Raw genomic sequence first — 20,595 nt, forward strand, 5'->3', positions numbered from 1 at the left:
GAACAGATAAGCCAGTGTTGCTTATATTTGTAAAGCAAAGAGAGTTATTATCAAGAGAGCCAAGCTCAAAATACTGTCACTCTATTATCATTTGCAAAACAGTACATTACCTGTGCAGTGAAGACAGAACACACTCCTTATAGCATTGATGATTCATTGGCAAGTAGGACTTCTTTATGCACTGATGGAAATGATGGGGCCATGCGTGGGAGGTGGGAGCACGGGGCGACATCTCTATTTCATTTTATTTTTAGAAAGAGAGCTGAAGTCTCCTAGGAAAGTAGAGAAATGTGAGGAGTATCACTTTATGCTGCTTTGTTTTTACTCTTAGTTCAATGATGTTCTGACAATCTTCTCAAATATTTAAAGACAATGGCCTTCCAAATAAACTGCAAACGGCCACTTCCAAATGATCAAAAGCCAAATAGCTTATTTTAACTTATATATATATAATATATCACAAATAATATACATATATATTGTGTCATATGGTATAAAAATATTCCTAAACAATGAGGTGCACGTGGAGACTGTTCCACCAGCTAAGCCCACTCGGGATTTTAGAATGAAAAGGATTTTCTTTCCTTTTATTTCACCATGTTTATCTCTGTTCTAAAACAGAGACAGTTTAAAGAAACTAGCTTCCCATGCCCCGCTGGGGGGTCTGTGTGATGAGAACTGTTTTACCCAAACTTAACACAATTACCCTGCTGCTGGTCGTGGAAGGTTGGAGTAAACAGAAACATTAAGGGGAGTTAAGACGTTGTTAACCAAGTGTTCTCCCCCATTTCTGGGGATGTGTTGAGGCAAGCACTCAACCTGAAAAAGATCAGATGTGTTCAGGCGCATTTCTTAAACCTGAAGACACCCACATGTGAGGACTTAACAGTCTTTTCACTCGGTATCAGGTTTGGATCAACAAAACAAAGCAAAAAATCTCACTATGCAGTGAAGAGACAGAAACAGCATCCTGTATCCCTGAACACACTGGACAAGAATGAATGATGAGATATACACCTGCTTGAATGGCACCAAAATTTAAAACTGTGTGAAGTGACCATAACAGTAACAGAATTATCAGTTTTCTTTGAAAATTCATTCAATCACCACTCATGAGTGGCCTGCTATGTAAAAGATATCACAGAAGGATCTCAGGAGTAAGGAATAAATTCTGTAGTAATGTGTGTTATGTATTCTTTTATGGCATGTTAATCTTCACATACACTCATTGATTCATTCAACAATCCTGAATACCTATTATATGTTATTCTTAAACCAACAGAGGGACTTTAAAGACACAGATGCACTAAAGCTGTGAGGCTTTCTTATTGCCCTGTGAGCTAGTGGGCTACTCAACACAGGGGCCCATTCCTTCCCTAGCTATTTCACACTTTCAAAACACACTTCTCCCATTCTACTTAAACTATCTATGACAGGGGCTGTGATTCTGTCAGTAAAGTGATTCTCATGTGACCAAGAGGACCAGACTTCCATCCTCAGAGCCCTGTCACAAAGGCCAGGATGGTAGCCTGTGCTTGCAATCCTTCTTGTGGGGAGGCAGAGACAGGAAGATCCAGCCAATCTATCCTCATCAACAAGCTGAAGGCCAGAGGAAGAAGAACCAACTGGTCCCTAAACAAACAGGCAGTTAAACAATATTCTGCCATGACTTCTTAGCTGCTCACTGACTCAACTCCTGTTGTACCAGAAGACGCTTTGTAAATTCAAAATCATGTTTCATTAAAAAGTCAAAAGAATCTATTGCTGTGGCAATCAAGAAGTCCACTCTCAGCACTTAGAACTGGGGCCAAGATCCTTCACATAGAAAAGATGTGCATTGCTTCTGGAGGGAGGAAGGCAGAGGGGTAAAAGTAGAAAGAAGTCAACTGGCCCAAAGCTTGGAAGAGACTGCTGGTGTGTGGCCCCTGAGTTGCTGCATGGATCCTGCCACAATCCTTGCAGTTCATCAGTCTCCAGCCTGGGCAGATCCTGCAAGGAATGAACTATGGTCCAGGTAGAAAGAAACATCTCCCTTAGAGATGTACGCCATCTCTCATCCTTACAACTATCCTCAGTAGGGGTCTCAGGCAACTAGATTTATACATGTCTGGTCACATTTTCTTCTCCCTTGTCATCTTCTATATGAATGTAAAGGTAAGGGCCATGGCTTATTATTTTTGGCTGAATTGATGCATGTCAGGTGAAAATGGTTCATGATGTAAATAAAGGACATGTCAAATATCTCATTACAGATTTCTAATCCATAAATCTTGTATATGTGGGCATTATGTGGTGGTTAACTTTGATTGTCAGCCTGATTAGATTTAGAATTGATATGGAGACAGATCTCCAAGTTTATCTGTGAGCGATTAGTTGAGGTAGGGAGGCATGCTCCAACTGTGGGCAGCACCATTCTCTATACTACAATCATGGACAGCACTAAAAAGACTGCGGCAAGCTACATGTTAGCATTTATCTTTCTCTGCTTTCTGGTTGAAGAAGTAATGTGGCCAGCTGCCTTATGCTCTTCCCTTGTATGATGCATTTGACCTGGAAACAGGGAGCCTAAAGAAATGCTTCCTTCACTACACTGCCCTTAGGGATATCTTGTTACACAACCAAAAGTGAACTAATGAACATGTTTGGTATATGTTATGGACTGAGTGAAGGAAGCTAATTATATATTCCTTAGCTCATCCATCCCCCTTGAAGTGAATATATTTAAAATATGCAGTTTTGGGACACAGTATACACTGTTAATTATAGTGGGCTTGCTGTGCAATATGTCTCTAAAACATACTCCTCCAGAGGGAAATTGTTTCCTTTGAACGCCATCACCCCTCCCCCAGTACTCTAGGAAACTCTGCTAACAAACATGCTAATCTCCACTTCTGCCATTTCGGCATTTCCAAGGCTCCACGTGTTCAGAGGATTGTAGAATACTTGCCCTTGCCCTCTTGCTCATCTCCTTTAATATGATGTCAACTAGGTCTCTCCACATTGCTACAAGTAGCAGGGCCTTCTGCCTCTGGTAAGGCTAATATTCCACTGCATGTATATCCAACATCTCCTTCATCCATTCATCCACTGTCAGGCACTAAATATTTCTTGAATACCAACTTTGGGCTTGGTTTCTCAGAACACAAATATTGACTCCATTCCTTTATAGAGGCAGCGAGGCGATGCACTTAAAACACTGTAGTTACTTTATGACCTGTTCTTTGTCTATTTTCAACATCTACAAGCACCTTAAAGGTGGAACCTCCACTTTGTTTATCCTCATTTTTCCAGGACAATATTTAAGGTAAAATTTGCTATAGTGGTGCTCATGACAAAGTGGGACTCCTCAAAAGAGACTGTAACAACCATTTATTTGTTTTGAGACTCATCTGTGTTGCAGCAGATCTCTTTGTCCACGTGGGAAGTGTTCAGCTATCCGCATTACTGTGGTCTTGTTTGTTCACTGTTTTAGTGGTCGGACATGGAGCACATGTTGCCTCCAGTTTGGGATTCTTAAAAATGGCACTATTATAAACTTTTCTAAGTCTAATTGTAATTTCTCTTGGCTAAGTTTTTAGAAGTAAGATAACTGTATCACATTAGGTTTGGGAACAGCTTCTAAACCATCTTCCTAAGTGGTTGTACTAGGTTTACTGCTTGCAGTGGACCTTGAAGCTGGAATGCAATTTCCCTCAGAGTGATTGTGAAGAATTTGAACTGCCCAGACTGCTCTGAGGGCAAGCTTCATGCTCAAGCAGAGAAGCAATAAGAAAAGGGACAGCCAGACGTCCTTCAAGATCTAACAGACACTCCAATCCCAACAAGTTCTGAAAATTCATTTGCACCAGTTTATGGTTGCTTTCCATGAAGACCTAGGACACTAAAACTCTTAATAGTACTTCAAAAAGCCTTATTCTCTAGCCAAATACACTTACCAAGAAATGGGTCCCTCCAACTCACCTCACCAGTAGTGGGAGAGGTCCTTTTGCCCCCACAGTCCCATCAAGACTTGCTGTGGTAGTATTGTAGTTTTAGCCACTCTGGTTATACATTCTTTGCATAATTCCTAACAACCAAGCAAGTTGTCTCCTCAAGTGCATAATTAAAAGTACACCAACAGTGCTGGTGCACGCGCCTTTAATCCCAGTACTGGAGAGGCAGAGGCAGGTGAGCTCTCTGAGTTCAAGGCCAGCCTGGTCTACAGAGTGAGTTCCAGGACATCCAAGTCTAAAACAGAGAAACCAGGTCTTGAGATTAAAAACAAACAAACAAACAAACAAACAAAACAAAACAAAAAAACCAACCAAAACTACACATATGACATATAGTCACATTTTTAGTTTTTTTTTAATAAATTATCTATTCAATGCCTTTGTCAATTTTCATTAAAAGTGCCAATTACCAATATAATCTGAGAATTTCTTTGTTTTGGATATAGGGTGGGACTTTATCAGACATGAAATTTATTTTTCCCCCAAATTTGTGGCTTCTGATATTGCCTCTGTTTTCTTTTTGAATTTTATTTTCTTCATTTATTATGTTTATGTCATGAATCCATAATGTATCTGTGTGGGTAGGCATTCCAAGCCTGTGAAGTTGTTTCTCTTTTTCACCCTTGACATGGGCTCCAAGAACTGAACTCCAGTCAGCAGGCTAGCATGGCAAACATTTTTGCCCACTGAGCATCCTGCCAGCTTTTATAATAATCTTAATTTCAGTGAAGTTCAATATATTTTCTCCTTAGGTTTTTATTTCTAAGAGCAAAAAAATTTTTCAGCTGGGTGATAGTAGCTCACGTGTTTAATCCTAGCACTTGAGAGGCAGAGGTAGGCAGATCTCTGTGGGTACAAGACTAGCCTAGTCTACACAACGAGTTCTAAGACAGCCAGGGCTACACAGAGAAACCCTGTCTCGAAAAAACAAGAAGAGACAAAAAAAAAAATTCTCATTCCATTTTCTTCCCCTCAAAAAGTTGTATAGTTTTAAAGTTTGAGTGTATGGTTTGTTCTGAGCTCATTTTTGCTTATGCTGTGAAAACTGGATTTATTCACCTGTGTGTGGATTTTCAGTGTTCCAGTGTCACTTGTTGTAAAGATAAGCCATTTTTGGCTGTGTTGCCTTTGAAGTATGAATACAAAAATCAATTGATCAGTCACACCCCTCCATTTCTAGAAATCCAATTTATCTGTCCCACCTAATTTTTTTTTAATGCCAATATCAAACTACCCTGACCTTTTAGCTTCGCTAGTCACTACGCTAGCAATTGCTTTTTTTTTTTCATGAATTTTAGAATTATTGAATTCACTTTAAAAAGAATGGTCATGTGGGAGCTTGAGAGGCCAGCTCTATAGAACAGTCTTCTGCTGCTTCTTGCTGATAAAGAACACAGCACATGTGCCCCTATGTACACTTTCAATGCGTTCTTGATCGTAAGGGAGGCCACTCTTCTAAGTGTGTATCATCAGCTGTAAGTGTGCTGAGATCCCCAACAGTGCAGGCTGTTCCTTCATGTTCTGAATTGACAGAGTTTTTAATCAAGGCTAAGGTTGGATTTACCAAAGACTATTTTTTTTTATATTTGTATGTATGTGTAACACATGTGTGCAGGAGACTGAAGAGGCCAGAGGAGGGAGTCAGATGCTCTGGAGCCAGAGTTACAGGCAGCTATGAGCAGCCATGTGGGTGCTGGGAGTTGAACCCAGGTTCTCTGCAAGGACAGTAAGTGTTCAAAACCACGGAACTTGCTTTCCCGTCCCCTTCTTGATGCATTTATTAACATGGTTAAATGGTTTTGCTTTTCATTTTGTGAACATGGGGAATTGCATTGATCGATACTTTGACCGTAAGCTAACTTTTCTCTTGTAGGCCAAATCCCAGTTGATCACACTGTATTAGCTTGTTATTGAGTCATTGGGTTTAATTTGTTAAACTTTCCTTATTGTAATCTTTCCCTCAGGCTTTTACTATCAAATTAAAATTAGCTTCGTAGAATAACATGGGGAATCTTCTCTTCCGTTCACTTTCTTGGGTGAATCTTTATAGCATGGCACTATTACTTCTGAAAATTTTTGGTCATTCACCATAGAAGCTGAACTTAAATTTTAATTTCTTGGATAGATAAAGGGTTATTCTGACTATTGGTTTCTTTGACATAAGTTCTGATAGTTTGTAACTTAAAGCAATGTTTTGCATAAATCGTATAAACAGTCAAAATGTAGGCATTATCCTGTTAGTGGCATTTTTCAAGTTTGAAGTAATACTGACTCATCAATGTGTACTATTGATAACGACTGCCTTTATTCGTTCTGCCTGATGTGTGGCTAGTGTCCACCACCTTGTCAACATCACAGTCAGTGTCTGTCCTCATGGACTCGCTCTCTTTACTGTTGCGTTAACTTCCACTCTGGTCATTATGGTCATCTTAGCTTAACTTTCTTTGTGTTTAATTTATTCTTTGTCTAGTGTGCTTTCATGCAAGCAAAGATGACTCTCTGCAACTCTTCTCTTCTACTGTATAAAGACCTTTAAAACCACATTTGACCTATTTTCATATACAATGTTTCTGTATTACAGTTTAAAATACTATTTTTCCTTCTTTTTTTTTTTCCTTTCCTTAATCATGGTTTATTTAGAGGCATGTTATTGAGTTTCCAAGTATTTAGAAATTGTATAGCTATCTTTCTGTTGTGGCTTTTTAATTTAATGTCATTGTGGTAAAAAAGAGCATACTTTATATAACTTCAATTCTTTGTGTGAAGCCTCAACAACAGCGTACATGATCTAGCTTGGTAAATGACCTGAATGCAGATGACAAGACTTGACTGTTCTGAGGTTCAAGGACACTAGACGTTTCAGGTCTGCTTCAGAACACTTTTAGAATCTTTTTCATCCCTCCTTATTTTCTGTCTTTTACCCACCAACTGCTGAAACACAAATACTGAAAATGTAATTGGAGATTTGCTCCACTTGTCCTTTCAGTTACATTGGCCTTTGTCCCTTGTATCTATCTCCATGCTCCTAATTAAGAGCATAAATGCACAGAATTTTAGAACCTCTCAGTAAATTAATTACTTTATCTTGAAATCATTCTTCATAAAGTATATCTCAGCAGTCTTTGCAATGACCCATCTTTCTTTAGATCACTATTCTGACATTTTTAAATTTTCTTACTTTTTTTATTTGTGTCTATAGAGAGGCCTTCTCATAGGCAACATATGATTAAGACTTACTTTTTAAGACAAATCTAAAAATGGGGAAGAGATTGTTTACAGCCAATGTGATTTTGGCGTGTTAGAGCTAACCACTTTTATATTCTTTTCTTCTTGTGTTTCAGTTCCTTTTTTGCTTCTTTTCCTGAGTTCTTTTTGTTTAACTGAGAATTTCCATGATCCTTTTCTAATCCCAGGCTTTGCTTCCAGAACTACAAGTCTTTGCTGCTCGTACGAGTGATGTAGTGTGCATACATCTTTACAGTTTCAGTCCTCATATGAGTGTGTGTGCCACTTCTCATCAAGTGTAAGAAACCAACGACTCTGTACTCCATTTTTATCTGTTACGAAATTCACAATTCATTGTTAGCATTGTTTCTCTAAGTTATTATATTGGTAATTCTCTTTTAAAGAAACTTAACTAATTTAAAATGCATTTTATAACTCTTTTCACAGTTAGTAATTTCAGTAGGCATCGCTTCCTTTGGTGATCCAGATTACCATCAGGCTCCACATGCCTGAAAGACATGCTTTTACGTCCCTTACTAGGAAGATCTGCTACAATGAGTTACTCCAGTTCCTACACAGCCAAAGAAATCTTTCTACCTTCCTTTGGAAAAGCAATTGTGATGACTATAGAATTCTAGGTTGTATAGTGAATTTTTTTTTTAGCACATCAAAGATGTGTTTTACTGTCTTCTGCATATTTTGTTTCTCATGAAAATCTAATGTCATCTTTATTTTTCCATACGTGTCTTTTTTTCAGGCTTTTTAAAAGACTTTTTTGTTACCACTGGCTTTCAAAAAGTTAATTATGCTGTGTCATAGTATTTTTTTCTTTATATTTCTTGAACTTGGGGTTTATTGAGCATTTGGGATCTCTGGAATGTATAATTTTGATCAAATTTAAAATTCAACAGTTACTTATTTACATATTTTTCCAACTGTTCTCAGTAGCACATACATAGTAACACTTGAAACTCTCCCCGAGTATTAATGTTCTCTGCATTCTTCCAGTCCAATTTGGTAGATGTTTCCATTTGTACAGATTCTAATACTAAGCTTCTAAATTCACTATTATCTTCTTCTCCAGAGTGTAACCTGCTGTCATTCTCAACTCAGACATTGCAGTGTTCACCTTTACAATTTTGAGATTCTTTTGCTATTTTCATATCTCTAGCGATATATTTAATTTTTTCTGTATGTCTTTAAGCGTGTGTGATATAGTTACAAATGTTCCTAAAGGTCTTTCTCTACTCCTTCCATCACCCTTGTCATTTCTGCATCAGTTTCAAAAGATTTGTTTTTCTCATTATGAATAGTTACCAGGTCATGTCATTTTGTAACATCTATGTGAATACATGTTTACCTTTCTCTTCTCTAAATGCTAGAACGCTTTGACTTGTTCTTTTTGCCCCTCATGGGTGTAAGCCTATTGGTTTCCTCTACTTTGTTGGGATCTTGTACCTCCACTTGCCTTCCTACCCTTCCTACCTCCAACTCTAAGTAAGAGAGAAAAATGGTTAGAGGGGAAAGGGGGCATAGACCTCTAAAGGCTACTTCCTGCTGATTATGGACATAGAGTTCTGTGAGGCAAGTCCAGTCTTTGTCTCATCAGGATATACCCAAGTTCTTGTCTCTTTTCTCTTGACCTCTTGATAAACCACCACCACCACCGTCACCACCATCACCACCACCACCACGACCAGCAGCAGCAGAAGAGGCAGAAAAAGGAAGAACAGCCAGGCCCCCTGTCTTTGGGCTCTGGTCTTTTTATACCCTCTCTAGAGTCCCCAGAATTAAACCATCTTCAGCTGGCAGAATCATGCACCTGCCAGAGCACACACCAGGCAAACAGTCTGCTGCTATAGACAATCTGAAGAAGTCTCCATCCCATATCTGGGATTAAAACAGAAACATGTTTACATAACATAACTGGGCTTTTTATGACATCAAAATTCTCTCTACATATGGGTTTTATCTTGTTGGATCCAGATATTTTGATGTGACTACAGAAACTGCTGAACTTTGTGTGGGGGTGCGTGCTGCCTGAAAAATCTCACTTACCTTATTCTGGGTATTTTAGGCACAACTGGAGCAGTTTTTACTCTGGAGTATTGGAATGCCCCATACTTTCTGAGGCTGCCCTCTCCAGGCTGAGGGAACTGGGCCTATATAGTCAGTGCTGGGTGAGTTCTGAGAACTTTGATCTTTTCTAATCCAGACATTGTTTTACCTCCTCAGACAGCTTCCCCCACCCCCACCCCCAGCCACAAACTGTTCACTGCTCAATTGAAAAGCAAGGATGCTAGAATGTCTCTGAGTGTTCTTTGCTCCCAAGCACCTTCTCCCAAAGCTCTCTTCTACCTGTATTCTGTCCTGGGAGCTCCAGTGAGGTTGGCCTCCTTGGATTCCCAGCTCCAACTATCAAGATCAAAGAGCTAGGAGACTGGTCAACGGCTTATTTCCTGCACTGTGGTTTGGAAAGCATCCTCCTCCCCTCACTTGTGCCACACTTCACAGATAGCACCACTGTCCTCTGATTTACAGTGTCTGCTAATGGATGGCTGATAGGTTCTTATCTCAATTTTAAGTTCTATCAAGTGAGGTGATGAACCAAGCCACCTATAACCAGCATGGCATTATGTTCTCTATTTTCTGTCAGAAAAGCTGCCCTGAAGATGAAGAGTCCAGCTATATAGGCCATGGAGTGATCAATAAAGTGGATGAAAAGTTTGGTCTAATCTGAAAGTTTGCTAATATGAAATAAGTGTCCTTATATTAGCAATGCTTAAAAGGAGGACTCAGTGACATAGTTCATTTAAGGCCAGCTTTGGCTGCATGATGCCCTGCTCAAAACAAAGCAGCTCATGTGTGTATATAAGTACGGATGTGTGCACGGACAGATGAGGAGGGTGCATGTGTGAGGGACAAAGGTCAATCTTTGGTGTCATCCCTCAGGATTCATCTACTTTGGTTTTTGATGTAGATTTTTCCAATGGAAATTGGGCTCATCAACTTGGCTAAGCTGGCTGGCTACCAGGCCCCAGGGACCCGCCCTTCTCTGTCTTCCCAGTGCTGGCATTATAAACGTGCCACCACACCCAGCTTTTCATACGGGCTCTGAGACTCAAAATCAGACTTTTATGCTTACAAGGTAAGTATTTTATCAACTGAGCTATCTCCCCAGCCCTCATAAAAGGTTTGTAAGATTTTTAAAGAAGAATTTATCTTCTGAGTAGTAGACTCTTTTTTTTTAAACCATAATCAGTTTAACACACATGCGCACACACACATACACACATACACACACACACATTCTATTTTCTGGTTGCTTCCTTTTAGCATACGTTGTGTGATATTGACTTCTCACTCACTATAATATACACTTTCTTCAGGTCAATGAAGACTTTAGCACAAAATCTTATAAAGTAAAGCATAGCAGGATGCAATTCTTAATTCCCCATGTGTTGAGCCAACCTCAAGTTTCTTACACTTGTTCTATACTATCTTGCACCAATTACTTTGCTTCATATAAAGTTAATTTAATTTTCAGTTAAGTTGAGTTCAGTAAGCGATAATTCCTTGTTGTTGCCAAGAAATGTCTTCTGAACCAGGAAGTTATGCTTAGAACAGTGCTGTTGTGCCATGAAAACATGACGCATAAAGAAAAATGCACGTGGGTGACTGCTATGAAGCATGCCCATATCTGCCCTTCATCAGAACCTCAGGGTCACGGAGGTCAATGAATTAATCATTAAAACTGATTGACAGGTATATTCAGACATTTTAACCTATTGGTGAAGATCACTATAGTTATTTAGCTTAATGCTTTGAATAATCGTGCTGGAACTCTATGCTATGTGAAAGGAGTCAGATCTCAACCAACAGGTGTGAATTTATGAGCACATGTCCCCGTTGTGGCAGTTTTAGTTCTATCTGCCCAGAGAAGGCAAATCTGTGGACTAGTTCAAGTGCATTCCATTAAGAGTCATTAGTATTTACTAATGAGTCACTTCTAGGCTCCTAGAATGTTTCTGTGGAGTAGGGTTTGTAAAATTAAAGTTGAAAGCTGTAATCTCTTCTAAATATTTGGTGGAAAATTAGAGTTAGTCTATATTTTGCTCAAATAGTAAAATGTCACTTGAAAGTTACAAGTTGGACTTAGACGTCTTTCAAATTAATTATGCTTGAGTCTGTAATGGTGTGACAGCAGTGCATGTTCTGGAGAAGCAATTCATTGATTTTGAAATTTTGGTACTTTCCCAGGCTAGTGTTAGGCAGTGTGATACTCGGGTGACACAAGGCAGTGGCAGCAAGCTGTAGTTTCCAGGAGCCTTGTAACTACAAAGGTCCCAGGTTCTGCACTAAGAGTTGGTGTCCCACAGGTTAGTATACCAAATGCCTTTCCAATTTATGATCTTCTCAACTGAAAAAAAAACAGTTACCATAAATTGCAGGGAAGTCAGAGTGGCAGAGGCTGAAAGCTTAGGTATCATACCTAGACCCTACAAAGGAAGAAGATATAAGGGAAGCTGTAGGCTTCAATTTTCTATACCTATTTCCTTAAAAATTACCGTAAACTTTAAGAACTTAAAGCAATGTATGTGTTTTATCTAATGCTTATGGGTCATGAATTTAGGAGAGACCTCACTTTATGGTTCTGGCTTACGTCCCCCAGGCTAGACACCTCCATTTGCAGGAGGCCTAAGGGCCTCTTTGGTTACTGACAGGTGGTCTCAGCACATAAGATGACTTCTTAACAACACTAGTTGAGCACCCTAGCAATATGGCTGCTGGCTTCCTTATTTGGCAATAAGAGTGAGCAAAGTGGAAGCTATAGCACAGGTTATGACTTAGATTCAGAGTCAATCAAAGGCCATGCATTATCGTTTGGACTTTTTCGTCATGGCTGTAAAATATCTGACAGAAATAATGTAAGTTTTGGGGATTTCAGTTCATGGTAGACTAGTTCTACGCATTTGTAGGCCTGGAGAAAGGACCTCGTGTTCGAAGAGCATTGCGAATCAGAATGCTTTGAGTCACTGCAGCCAGGAGGCACAGGCAGTGGGTTCTTGCACTTGCTGGCTTCCTCCTTTCCGGTCGTGTTCCACCTGGGCTCCCAGCCTGTGGCACAGTGCTGACCACATTCAATGTAAATCTTCAGCTGCACAACTTTTCTCTCTGGAAAACATCCTTTCCCAATCTCTTTGTCACTTCTCAATACAATCAAGTTGGGGTTCACAATTGATCACCTCAGCAAGATACTACAAAGCCCTAGTGTCTAATTAAATTGATGCTATTTAAAGTTAGGAGTGGCTGTCCAAGGGCATGAATACCAGAAGGAAAAGATTCTTCAAATAATCTCCAAACTACATCTTGGCTACCACGGCCTAAGAATATTAATGGTGATATATGCTATACTCATGTCCATTGATTTCCATTCATGGGCAATATCTCCCATTGAAATGTGCTACTAACATGAGGGTAACATGCTACTGCTCTTGTGGGTTTGATGTTTATGAAAAATTTTCTTTAACTATTTCTAGGCCATTGTAGGAGACCTTTCCAAACAAGATTCTCCCACTTCCCCCCTCTTTTGTCAATGAGGTCTCCTCCAAGCATTTGTTAGGAGATGATGTGGGAACACATCCTTCTACCTGCTGGATCCATTCTGAGTCACCTCTTCTAGATGCTTCTCCTCTGCTTAAAAACTTTCACCTAATGATTACAAGAACTATTGAGCTCCCAATTCCAATAGTCAAGCTGGGATTCTGTCAGTGTGCACAGACTATCTGGCCCTGGTGTAGACCCTCGAGATGTAATAAGAGCAAGAGGTTCATGGTCTGTGTTCCCAGAGTTGATAGTCCAGAATTGCCTATCACTACACATATGTGCCATGTGGAGTCTACAGGGCTCTTATTGAACAGGTCTAGTGGGCCTGTCAAAAGAGTCTTTGCTGGCAGTATGTATCTAGCATGACTAGAGCTGCTGTACCACAATAGTTTACAATTACTCTTCTCCCAGTAAGAATCACATGGCAGTGGTGAAGGCTGAGTCGGAAAAGAAATTCAAAAAGTGTATTCCTGCTTTACTTCAGAAGCTTCCTTTCCTCCCATATCTAAGTCTTTGCTCACTAGGTTCATCCTTGCCTTTGCCTATCATCCCTCAGGACGAGTCCCCAAGAACAATATAAAATTGCCTCCTAAGGGGCTCACCCAGATGTCTGCTGGATATGCACAAGCAATTCCATCCTGTGTCAGTAACTGGCATGTTTCTCTACAACTCTGATCTTGGAATCAACTCATTGTTTTCTGGTCCCTTTAAAACTTCGCTGAAATAATTGGTAGAGATAAAACAAATAGATTAAAACAAAAAACAAAACAAAACAAAAAAAACCTTCACAACTACAGGCCAAGAAAACTATGGTCAGTAGCCCAAGAGATGTCAATAGTATCCACAAGTTTTATAAACAGGAATACAAATATCAGCTGGCTTAGCAGGATAAGATTAAAATCTAGATACTGTAGCAGGAATAGAAATAAGCCAATTAGAAACACTGAGCTTCAAACAAACAAACAAACAAAACCCCTCAGGATTAGCAAGGATGAAAGCAGAGGCATTGGTGGTGATTGTAAGAAAACTTTTAAACTTCATATTGCTCCTGCCTCATTCTCCACCAAAATCACCAGTGTTCCTGCCTCCACACACCACATGGCCTCAAGAAAACACTTCCTTAACTTTCCTAACGGCTGTGGTCAGAATCGAGTCCTATTGCTAGACCAAATGAAATTATTATGTCCTGATAGAACCACCACTGACTGACATAAAATTAAAAGCGGTTACTTCTGAAAATGTGTAGACAGCCTTCTGGGTGGCAGTTACTTTTACGAGTAATCACCTTGGTTATAATTTAAGCTTCCACCATTACATCAACTGCTCCAGGGCATCGTTCTCCAGAATCTTACATCCTCTTGACAGCCACCGTCATGTCATGAGGTAGAGGTCATCAGAAAATTAATAGATGCCCCAGCTGTGTTCTCCAAAGAAATTCTGCAGCGGGAGAAAGAGAATCCATTTCTCTGACAAAATGCCACAGTTTAAAATTATCTGTTCAACTGTTTGCAGGTGATGATAGCAGATGCTGTTAATGTTGGACAACCTGAAGCCTCTTTCTGTAGGAAGCATCCACCTGTATTTTGAGACAAGGTCTCTCACTCGCCCAGAATTCAAGAAGGCCGGTCTGGCTAGCCAGAGGCCCCAGGGATCTGCCTGTCTTTAACTCCACTATACATAGCTTTTTAACATAGCTTGTGGGGATCAAACTCTCTTCCTCCTGCTTGTGTGGGAAGGACTGCAGTGCCTAAAACATCTCCCTGAGTCCATTCTTCTGGTTTTGTTTTTCATGAGTTTCTCAGAATAAAGTACTTCCACTTAGATTTGTTCTTTAGAGATTTCATATATTTCAATGTGTTTACCACATTTACCATTTACTGTGCCTTTTCTAGGATACTGCATACCATTTTACTCGGCTGAGCTGTAGCCAAGGGATTTAATGCTGCTATCATTTCCTGTGGCTGTCTGTGTGTGTTTCTTCAGTGACATAATATTGAAAAGCTGACCATGCAACAAGTTAGCATATAAGTTGATAAATTTCCTTGATAAACAACTTATTAAAATATCTAGTGTTTCGTTATTAAACTTTTATCAGAACACACAAGCCTTCTAATACACAGAACAATAGTTGTGTTGTAGATAGAAGCTCATTTCCTTAATAAAATATCCCATCTCAATTCCCAACCCAAAAGCACATAAACAAGAATATGACCTTAGCAAGTGTCTTCAAACATAACTGACTTCTCCATATTGAATTACCAGTATTCCAAAAAGGAGTTACCAATCACCAAGTGCACTTGGGATGTTTTATTAACACTAGAGCAATTGTCTTTATGTTTATAGAAGCTGAACAAAATCTCTTTCCATATGGCAAAATCTTCAACTTAAATTTTGTTTAGTTAACCTAGTGTTGAAAAACAATCAAACTAGCACAAAAGCACCATAAAGCTTTTGAAATGTCATTAAATCACAACTAGGTTTCAGATATAGTCTTAATTCTATAAACCTCCCATCAAGAAAATGTAGCCATTATACATATACTTGGCAGACATTCAGTCCAAGTGAGTGTGTTGAAGTGGTTGATAACCAAAACACTAAATCAGGACAACTTGCTTCCCTTGGTTAAGTTGAAATCTCTGGAGACATAACTTAATATCATGTTAGTCTCAATATAGCAGTTACCAAGATGAAAAACAACTGTCATCACTAGACTTATCTAGTTGAAGTCATTGGACCCTGTGCATCAAGGACCAGTTCCATCATGCTGGGCCCATCTCATCCAGAGAGCTGCATTGGGAGCTGCTGAGATTTGGAGTGACATATGTTCATGATCACAGTGCTTTTCAGTATGAGTCCCACTGCACTCTATCCCCAGATACACTAAGCTATTTGCGTTTCGTGGCCAGAATATGCTAAGTTCTCACAAAGTTCTTTCTGGATACATGCTGATTCCTCTCTCAGAGGCCTCTCCCCAACTTCTTTACCTTTTTATAAGCCTTTCTGCCTTTCAGGCCTCAGGCTAGCTTTAGGGATTTCTTCCCTTCCCATTTGTCACGCCAGTCTCTTGGGTACTCCCATTCTCCTCATCTCTCTAATAGAACATTGAATTACAGTATCCAGTTAGTACTCAACTCTCTCCCCCTGCAATAGACTTTGCCTTCCTACTTTCTACATTTCAAGTAATAAGTGTAGCTCAAACAAAACACCAGTTTTATGGGTCTGGAAGTGCGACAGCTTTCAAACACCCAGGGGACCAATGGACTCAGATGAGCTTGGGGTGTTAAGGCAATCCTTTGCCCTCTAGCCATGTTGCACCAATAGGTCAGTTCTCTTCTGTGGCCGGGCCTCCAGTTGTACAGCGACAGCTCCTAGTTCCCATCCTGTTCCCTGTCCTATGTAGACCAGAAAGACTAGAAGACTCTGCCCCATCCTCTACTTCCTGACTCTACACAGCAAATGCAAATTAGCTTTGGACATCAATTTCTGCTGAACTTTGATTGGAAAATGAGAACTGAGCTACAGCCTATATCAGGGCCATGCCTAAACAGCTTTTTCCCTTTTCCAACCAAATACCTACCTACCCACCTACCTACATGTACACACACAAATACATATATGTATATACGCACACACACATACACAGAGAGAGGGGTGGGGTGAAATCAGCTTGTGCCTACCTTATTTTTTCTATCAGTAGCTTCCTCAGTAGAGAAGAATAGGGCAACAGTGATCTGAACTCAAAGAAGAGAATGGAAAGCCCAAAAGTGAAAACACGTTCACTGGCTTCCTTTGATTCAGGCTCAACATCTGACTACGACAATGTGAGACAACTGTGGCTGAACCAAACAAATGAAGATGTAGTGTTTCTCTGCCTAGAGGCACATCTACAGATGTGTCTAAGCCAAGATGTCTACTGAATAAGGAAATACATTGTGAGAACATTTTTTTGTCTTCCCTTGAAACCTTGCCTTAAAATAACTGATTCTGACCCAGAGATGGCTCAGTGGATATGGACACTTGCTGGCAGAAGCATGAGGACCTGAGTTCAAATCCCCAGCACCCACATAAAAGGCCAGGCATGGTCATGTACATAGACAGGAAGATTACCAAGGTCACTAGTCTACCTCTATGTTCAAAGGGAGATCCTGACTCAAAGGGAAAAAGTGGAAAGTGAAAGAGCAGGACCCCCGTGTTCTCCTCTGGCCTCCAAGTCCCAACATGTGACTATATACCACACACATTCACACTTCTCCATGCCTGAAGACAATGCCCACACAACTAATCAAGCATGGACAGGTAGAGCTGGTGCCAACATAGAGCCTTCCCCTCTATGTTCTAGAGTCCTTGGTATAGGACGGTACTCTGCACACTGCCAAAAGAGAAAACATAAACAGCAACCCAGCCACAAACCTTTGATCCACAATGCTGTTCTGCTGTGCCAAGGCAATGGTGGCACAAAGCTTGTGGGAGTAACCAATTAATGTCTGATTTAACTTGAAGGTCCACTTCACCAGATGAAACCCATAGGGGACACTGCTCGGGTAACAAAGGGCCTAAGACTAAAAGCACAAGACATAGGCGAAAACCAAATACTACTTGTCTTTAAAAAACAAAAAAGTAATTGTCCTAGTTAAGGTTTCTATCACTATGGTGAAACACCATGACCAAAAAGCAAGTTGAGAGGAAAGGGCTTATTTGGCTTACACTTCCATGTCGCTGTTCACCACCAAAGGAAGTCACAACAGGAGCTTAAAAAAGGCAGGATCCTGGAGACAGGAGCTGATGCAGAGGTCGTGGAGGGGTGCTGCTTACTGGTTTGTTTGGCCTGCTTTCTTATAGAGCCTAGGACTACCTGGCCTTTCTTATAGGCCAGGGATGGCACCACCCTCAACGGGCTGGGCCCTCCCCCATTGATCACTAATTTAGAAAGTGCCTTACAGCTGGATCTCATGGAAGCATTTCCTCCACTGAGGCTCCTTTCTCTCTCATGGCTCTAATGGGTGGGTAAATTGACACAACAAGCCATTACAACTGACCCCTTGTCAACTTGATATACAAACACATCACTATTTTTTTCATTGTGTGATGCTTTTACTCTGTATGTTTTTAAAAATATTTTATTAATTTATTCATATTACATGTCAATTGTTAGCCCATCCCTTGTATCCTCCTATTCCTCCCTCCCTCCCACTTTCCCCCTACTCCCCTCCCCTATGTCTGTGACTGAGGGGGACCTCCTCCCCCTGTATATGCTCATAGGGTATCAAGTCTCTTCTGGGTAGGCTGCTATCCTTCCTCTGAGTGTCACCAGGCCTCCCCATCAAGGGGACGTGGTCAAAACACATCACTATTAAGCCACAATGCTTCCTTTCTTATTCATTCCCATGATCTCACATCAAAAACAAAAATAACCGTAAAAGTCCCACAGTCTTTTCAAATCCAAACACATTAAAATTTTAGTCCCTTTAAAATATCTAATCTCTTTTAAAAATCCAAAGTCTTTTATAACTCAAAGTCTCTCAACTGTAGGATCCAGTAAAATTCTTTCTTATTTAAAGAGGAAAAAGTCAGGGCATAGTCACAAGCAAAGCCAAGCCAAGCCAAACTCCAACTCTCCAGTATCTGGGATCCACTCAAGATCTTCTGGACTCCTCCAAAGAGCTTGGGTCACTTCTCTTCCTTCTGCAGCACACACAGCTTGTTTTCTAGGCTCAGACTGGCTCTGCTCCCCCCACTGCTGCTGGTCTTGGTGCCTAGTACTAGCATCTCCAAACCTGGGGTCTTCTGCTGCAATTGGGCTGCAGAGAGCCTTTTATAGGCACTCTTCCTGGTGTCAAGTGTCAATTCTCTGTACAACACCTTAATTCTTGGGCCTTCACCAATAGCCTCTTCTGGCCTCTCACAGTGCCAAGCATCAGCTGTTCTGCATGACCCCTTTCATGCCTTCAAAGCCAGTACCACCTGGATGATTCTTACACATTACCCAGTCTGGCTGCCAGCACAAGGTACAGCCTTGGTCATCTCTGACATCTCTGGAACACAGGCTCCCTGTGCTCTCAGAAAGCACTTTCCAGAAGATTTTACCTCCATGTTGCTGGTATCTTCTTAACCACCAATAATTTCTCAGCTCCAGCTAACCAGCATCAGTTGTCCCACTAACGTAAAGGTTTCACTTCAGTAGTTCTGGTTATCTTGTTAATCACAGCTGATTCTTCAGCCCCAGCTAACCAGGGCCAAAGAATCTTAAATCAAAATAGCAAACAGCCCCGATAGAGTCTTTAATCTTCACTCTGAAATTTCACAAGACAGGCTTGCATCTTCTTTATTGTTCTCAACAGTCTTATCTTCTAAGAATAGTCCACTGAGCTCTTAACACTCAGTGACTCTAAAGTCTTCCTACAATCCTCCCCAAAACATGGTTAGGTCTACTAAGACAGTAGCGTTAAAAACGAGTAGTCATATACATCAGTGCCTTAGTCAAGCATCATCAGAGATGCTTACTACTGCAGGAGATGGAAGCAGGTACAGACACCTACAGCCCGGCATTATGCAGAAGGAAAGAGACCTTGAAACACACAGCTCTAAAGGAATGTCCCTATCAAATCCTTCTCCTCTCAGAGATCAGGTAACCCCTTTGGAAGAGGGGGCAGAAAGAGTGGGAGAGCCAGAAGGGATGGAAGAGAAGTCCTTTTAAATCAACTGAGCAAAGCTCCTACAAACTCAGAGAGAGTGGAGCAGCAAGCAGAGGGCCTGCACAGCTCTGCAGAAGGTCTTCTGTGTATATATCATAGCCTCCAGCTTAGTATTTTTATGGGGTTCCTGAGTGTGTGATGGGTGGGTCTCTGATTCTTGTGCCTTCCCTTGGACTCTTTTCCTTCTGTGGGTTTGTCTTTGTCCAACTTCGAGGTGATTGGTTTTTTTTCTTTTTTTTTTATCTTACTATTTTTTATTTAGATATGTTTTGTTGTCTTCTCTTATAAGCATGCTCTTTTATAGTGATAGACAGAAAAGGAATGGATCTAGAGGGAAGGGGAGGTGGGGAGGAGCTGGGAGGAGTAGAGGGAGGGGAAACTATAATCAGGACATAGTGTATGAGAAAGGAATCTAAAGAAATGCCACCAGTGGAATTTTCTAGACTGTTTAACATTTAAAGACATACCACCTTTCTCTTCTGTAGGTTATCACCAGGGATGGCCTGCTTTTGTCATTCCTCCCTCTTAAAGCCCTAGTACTACAGTGTGTCTTCTCTTTCAGTTTTCTATGAAAGAAGCAACTCCTCACTGTGCATACCCTCCTGGACTTTCTGATTACAATTCAAGCCCACCCAGTATGAGTAAACTATTGCCCCACAGGAAACAAGCTCTGTCTCAATGGTACACACGCATAAGTACTTCTTGTTCATTAGTGAGCTAGGAGGCTCCCCTTCACATGGCTCTCATTTGCAGGCCATTGCCCTAGCCTTGGCATAACATTCTCCTGGAGATGACAGAAATGCAATAAGCCAAGCCCTGTTTTTCTACCCCAGGACTTCCCAGCACCTTGCTGTCTCACACAGATCAACATCTCATTGGCCAAAGCAAGCCACAGGACTAGGGTCAAATTCAAGTAACTGGAAATACCCTACAACATTTTAGAGAAGGATAATAATGTTTACATTCAAAAGCATAGATAGGAGTGAAGATCTGGGGTTGATAAATCAAATGTTATCAACTTGTGATGCACATCAAATAACTATAATATTATGACTTTGAAGGTCTGCATCTCAATCCCC

Source organism: Acomys russatus, chromosome 20, assembly GCF_903995435.1.
Source record: "Acomys russatus chromosome 20, mAcoRus1.1, whole genome shotgun sequence".
Classification (NCBI taxonomy): Eukaryota; Metazoa; Chordata; class Mammalia; order Rodentia; family Muridae; genus Acomys; species Acomys russatus.